This window comes from Hippoglossus hippoglossus, chromosome 19, assembly GCF_009819705.1.
Source record: "Hippoglossus hippoglossus isolate fHipHip1 chromosome 19, fHipHip1.pri, whole genome shotgun sequence".
NCBI lineage: Eukaryota > Metazoa > Chordata > Actinopteri > Pleuronectiformes > Pleuronectidae > Hippoglossus > Hippoglossus hippoglossus.
Window position 1 is genome coordinate 8674085 of NC_047169.1, and position 6088 is coordinate 8680172.

Below are 6088 nucleotides of genomic sequence, written 5' to 3' on the forward strand. Positions count from 1 at the left end.
ATAAACAGAAATCCTGTCACATCCTGACTCATAAAGCAAACAAGAACTAATCAACTCCAAATTATGAATGCGTCCAAACACAGTGCTGAGCTAACACTGTAGTAAAGTAAATATGCATGATGAGCAGGCTTAAGCTGGAACTGGAACAACTGGGCTCCTTTTTTGCACTGCGTTGTCTGTTTTGCAGCGCGGCCACCTCTCGAGCACACTCCCAACAGATGGCCTCGTTCCGCTGGCATCGGATAAGGTCTTCGGGGAGAGACCCAAATTTTATTCTCCATTGGTTCAACCACTGAACCAAGTTGACAAAGTGCCCAAAAAACATTAAACATTTAGTCAAGCTTCCATGAACTGGTCCAATGAAAATAAATCATGTTCGACTCAAACAGATTAAAAGAAACGGTTCAGTGTGTTAGTAGTAACAGACTGTCAAGGTCTATTGGCCTTTTATCATCTCTGAATTTAATGGCTGTGTGTTTTGTCACAATATCACTGCTGATCTACGAGGCTGGTTGAACTAGATTTGCATATGATTTGTACCTAAGCACCTGATTTGACAATACACAGCGATATTTCAGCATTTCAATTTAGACTTGAATTTAGATTTATCTTGTCATGATTGGGAGGTAAATACTGTGAGGAATGTGTGCCTGCATGTAACTGGCCAATAGAGCGCCTCATCAGATTAGTGTGACCTCACTGCCATATATGAATATGATTATAGGAAACCTAAACCCTATAAGCCTCATGAACCTTAATGTTTCCTTCCATTTGTCCAGACTGAACTTATGTGTTAAAGACCACTGTAAGGAAAACACTGCTGTCACCTCAGAGGTCTAATGCTGCCTGTCCAAACACGAGTCTATTGACAGAACATGAACCTCAGGACATCTAAAGCCAGTGCCGGAGGTGACCGGTGCTTTCGCTGCGTGAGGAGAAGCCAGTGACAGGGTTTGGCGTTGAGATCAATGGCGGAAGCCCACCTGGAGATGGATGATGGCCGGACATTACCACCACTAAGTGTCAGCCACGCTGCAGACGTAGACCGAGGCTCACCTGCTGGCTGCTATCGACTGGAGGGGGGAGCAGAGGGGAGCAGAGCTGTCCATCCACGTTCTCTCCTCGCTGCCCAGGGGTCTGAGTCTGAGAGGAATGAGAGAATGAGCCACTGAGAGTGAGGATGGAAAAACCAAAGCAGGGCCAATGTCTACGCTTTGGCACATAGACTCTCTCCCCTCAGGTATTGTGCCTCAGTAGGATGCGTTTCGAAGGGATCCACTGTCACATGATAAACTTCTGATAACCTCTGCAGAAATTGGTACAAAACGATCGGAAGCTTCAAAAACATGATTTGAGTTTGTAAAATCATGAAATACAGAACAGCAAATATACTGTAAAAGTACGAACAGCTTTTTTAAAAAGAGCGCAGCGGAGGAATGATCCGATAAAAAGTTGGATTCCTGCCTCCACAGCTGACCGGGCTCCAAAACCCACGAGAACCGTGAGCCACCTCACAAATCATGCGCTGTAATCACTGATCACTGTGTCATCCTAATGAGCCTCCGTAATTGAACATGTGCACATGAATCAAAAATAACAGCTACTAGATTACAGCCCAACTCCATCCCGCAGCCAATTAGTTACACTGAACCTGTCATCCAAATGGGCCCCCCGCACTGTGAGCTAATTCAGACGCAACAAGCGATGATGCGGCCATCTTTGAAAATGAAAACCGGGGTTGACATTTTCCCTCCAAAATGGAACAGAGATCCAAAAAAAATGTCCCAGTGTCCTGAGCTTCAGATATTTGGCATTTAAGAGGAGATTCAAAGACACTATACCACTGCCATTCTTACAATCTTTCAATTAAGACTGAGTCTATATTTTAGCCTGTCTGTTTTCACTCACAAAGGAATTCTGATAATGGCCATTCTGGCATTTATTAGGGAGCTGCTCCCAGGGCAGAGGCTTCACTTACACACCATCTTGGAGCCTAATTGGGCAAGAAGTGAAGCCCCATTAAATAATACGCCACGGTGTAGTATATGACAAGAGCTGAGAGGAAGAGCCTCCATGGAACCTGTCCCATTTAAGTTAGATGTAGACGGAAGCAATGATTCTGCTGTGCCAGGATTATGTGCTTTTCAGCTTCATATAGTGACTGAGTGGTTTCAATCATTGCTTTATAAAGAAGAAGTAAAAAGTCCCAAAAATAATTTATTTCCATCATATAAAAGAAGAATTGCCAAAATACACGATGGGCTTCTCCTATAAGAGGCGCGGTGTAATAATATCAGAGGCATAGCAATTAATCCTGAGAGAAAATATTAAAAGGACTGCGGTCGCAATCACACATTGTTGCATATCTCCGCTGTAAAATAGACAACTTCAAGCTCTTTACTTCAGCGCCTGTCAACAGTCTCTTCAGTTGTTTTGATATGTTATAATGAGGCTCTGCTGGATGACGTGTCAGCCATTTATCTCAAGCTAGACTGCATCAAATTTCTATTCCTATTCACTCCCCCCATTCAGGAGCAGGTACTTGTTTTCTCATGGGTTTCTAAACAATGATCCGTCCCCGGGCTGCATATCAGCCCACAACACAAGCCATGCTACTGTAAACGGCCGTACCTAAACATTGTTGGCAACGTATGATTCATTTTGTGATTGGAAGATCAATAACCAATTTGAAGATGACCTGGTGGAGAGGATCCAGATTGCGGGGGCTGTGCTTCGATGTGCGGCGTAAATCTCGGTGTGGTGGATGTGCATCTCGGCCCTGCCACCGCTCCTGCTCCGGGGGGAATGATTTATGCCTCGGTCCGGCGACATGTCCTGTAGCGGTTGGGCTCTCATCGAACGGCCCGGGGGCTAATTTGTGTGGCCTCGGTGAAAGAGGTTGGTGAGTGAATGGTGGGGATGGTAAGTGAAAGGGTCGGGGTGTTACAGTTATAGAAAAGTGCAGAAAGTCGTGATTGGAGAGGAGGAAAACAACCTCAGCCGTCATCAATCATTATCATAAGCACACGGGGACATAAAGGACGTCTCTCGGGCACAAACATGCAAGAACTGAACAGAAACAAACAAAGAGAGAGGGGAAAGTTCAAGACTGGATGTGAGTTAAGGCCCTGGAAGGTAAATGGTTGTGCCAGGCCATCATCTCAAGACCAGAGTCAATCATCCCCAGAAGAACCGCAAAGAGACAATTGCTTAAATGCGCTCCTCGCATCGGAGTAACAACTCGCTCGTCCGCTTACATGGCCTCCCCGAGTTCAGCATGAGAGCCGCTTGCATAAGCGCCAAACATGAATGGATCCGAGGCGACAGGAGGGAGAAAAGTTAGATGGAGGGAACTCATTAGCAGCGCTGCACTCTCCTCACAAAGCCCGTCTCTGTAACGCGGAGGAATTTGCGAACTGGCCATGAGTTGTGAAGGATATCTCTCAATGCTTGACAAGGGAAAAAAGCGCCACCAGGCAGCTAATAGCTATGCTGTCATGAGGGCAAATAAAAAGGCATGAGTTTGCATGCGTGTAGCCTTTGTGGCTCTGGTCATGTGAGACCCACTCTTTGCAAATGGCAATTCCCTCACTCCCCCAGTTCCCCCCACCCCCGACAGATCTGCTCTGCTGCCGGGCCAGATGTGAGATGGAGGGATTGTCGGTGTTATAGGAAGAAAGGTTGACTGAGGAGAAAGGGAGTTAGAAAAAAAAAAAAAGAAAAAAAAAAAGGTGTGCTTCGCTAAGTGCTCAGCTCCCAGGTGGCCATTTGTCCCAGTAATATTGTCCCTGTGGAGCAGAGCTGTGTGAGGTGGAGAGGAGATGAACAGAAGCACGCACTGAGCAGCAGCAGCAGCTTCCTGGAGCCCACAGCTGCCGGCGGCTCCATCAGTCTCACGACTCCAGTAACTAAACCACACGCCATGGAGCGGCGCCCGCTTCCTGACTCCGCAAATTGCAGTGACCCGTCATGAGGAACGGCTTCAACAGATGGGTGAACGGAGGTGTGTTCATTTGCTTGTTTGGTAGAAGAAGAAGGAAAAAAAACAGACAAAGCCTGTTTTGATGCTCAAGTGCTTCTTGCCTCCGGTTTAAAGGGACACAGAGACTTTTTAAAGCTTCTTTAATAAATCAGTCTCACTTTTATGTGAGTGTGGTTTAAGGAGGCGATAAAAGTCTTATGACATAATTAGGTACTTACAGTTTTTCAAATGTGTCAGTACGACTGAGTTTATGCAGAAGATGAAATGTCACTGACGTTTTCATCTTCATACATTCAAGTTTTCCGTTGCTTGTGCATTAAACTTTGTCAACTACTTACTCTTACTTGCAATTATATATTGAAACTGAACATACAGCAGAACTACATATTCCTTTATCATCCACAGGGCTCTTCCCAACTTTACCCCCACAAACAAAGCAACACAACAATCTAAACTCAGAGACATGAATGAGTTTGGTGACTTGAAGCAAACAACACAGCTGAAGTATACATAAAGGACCACGGGGAGCACACATCCTATCAACAAACACATTACGCTGCATAGTCCACAGGGGAGTTCCCTCTGAAATAAACCGAATCCTACCACACAGGGATAATATGAGAAATTAGATTAGCGGCATTAGGAACTTAACGGGCCGCACAGCTGTGTAGTCATACTGTATGGCCACCTCTCACTCAGAGTTTGGCTCGTGTGCTTTCTGTACGCCGTTGAGCTCATTTGTGTTTATTTACTTCCAGGGGGCTGTGAAGGTAGACGAGGGAACAGCAGAAGAGAAGCGAGCCGGAGCTGTGAAGTAATGGCTCGGTTTTTAATGAGCGGCTGGGGACCGCAATATCTGGTGACAGAGAGGGGCCCCTCTGCCGAGGCTCTGTCACAGTGGAAAGGCTCATCCTAAATCTCGCTCTCATTGCCGGGACCAGGGCGACAATATGTCACTGCGGAGACGGAACTTCAGGTTTTTATGGGCGCTTGGGTAATTGAACAGCGAGAGGTAAAAAAAAAAAAAAAGATCTAATCCACTTACCCGTAAAGGTAGCGTATCCAAACTGAAACTAAATGACTGGTGAGTCGATATTAGTATTCTCCAACCCCCCCTCTCCCTCTCTGTTGCCTTTCACTCGCAGTTTGTCAGAGATGAGATGTTTGTCTGTTTGCTGCTGGAGTGATGATATCATCTGGGCTACATGTGTCCCGGGGTAAATAAGCCTGTCGGTTTAGCCACTTGTTCATATGTAAGAGAGGACAGGGCTGAGGGATGGTGGCGGTGCCGCTTTATGGACCCTCACACCAGACTTGTCAGGGAAAGTGGCCCGCGAGACAGCTCGGATGGGCGCGACAGATAGGCTTTGTCTCTGTGGTTTACAATTACCCAACACCGGAGACGGGCTATATAGCATTTTCAGTCCTCGAACTGACTTAGAGAAACATCAGCTGACACGGACTCACTGTTGCTTTTAGGCAAACACTAAATCTGACTTTTCCTCCCGATCTCAAACGAGATATTGACATTTGGTAAAAATCTCTAAAAGTGGTAAAAATGCGAGAGATCCCGGTGTGACCCTCGAGGTGTTTGCGACACATGATGATGCGACTGGACTCTTTGAAGATTTTGCACACAAAGCAGAATAGGATCCATTTTTCATCTGCACACAGGAAAAAAAAATTGCTTCGCAGAGGAGCTGCGCAAACAAATCAGTTATACCTGTAAAAGCTAATATTTTCTCACAGGCCCTGGCACCGAATCAGTTACTCTTTTTTTCCTTTGCTTTGCATGTGCTTTAATATATTGTGTTGATCCTGAATTTAGTGTTTGATCATTAATAAGATGTTAAGCAGAGTGCAAAGATGATATAATCTATCTGTGTAGTTTTTCGTCTTAATTAGGGGTCATAAATCCCCCGGAGCTATGATACGTGCTATCACTTTTGCATGTCTCATTTATGTTTTGATTAAAAAGGATGTCTCTGCGAGGACTGGAGGGCTCTCACAGATGAAATGCAATTAACATTCAGTAAAAGGGGCACAGCAGGGATTCACTTTCTAACCAGGAAATCCTCAACCCCCTGTGTTTTTAAGAAAACTATA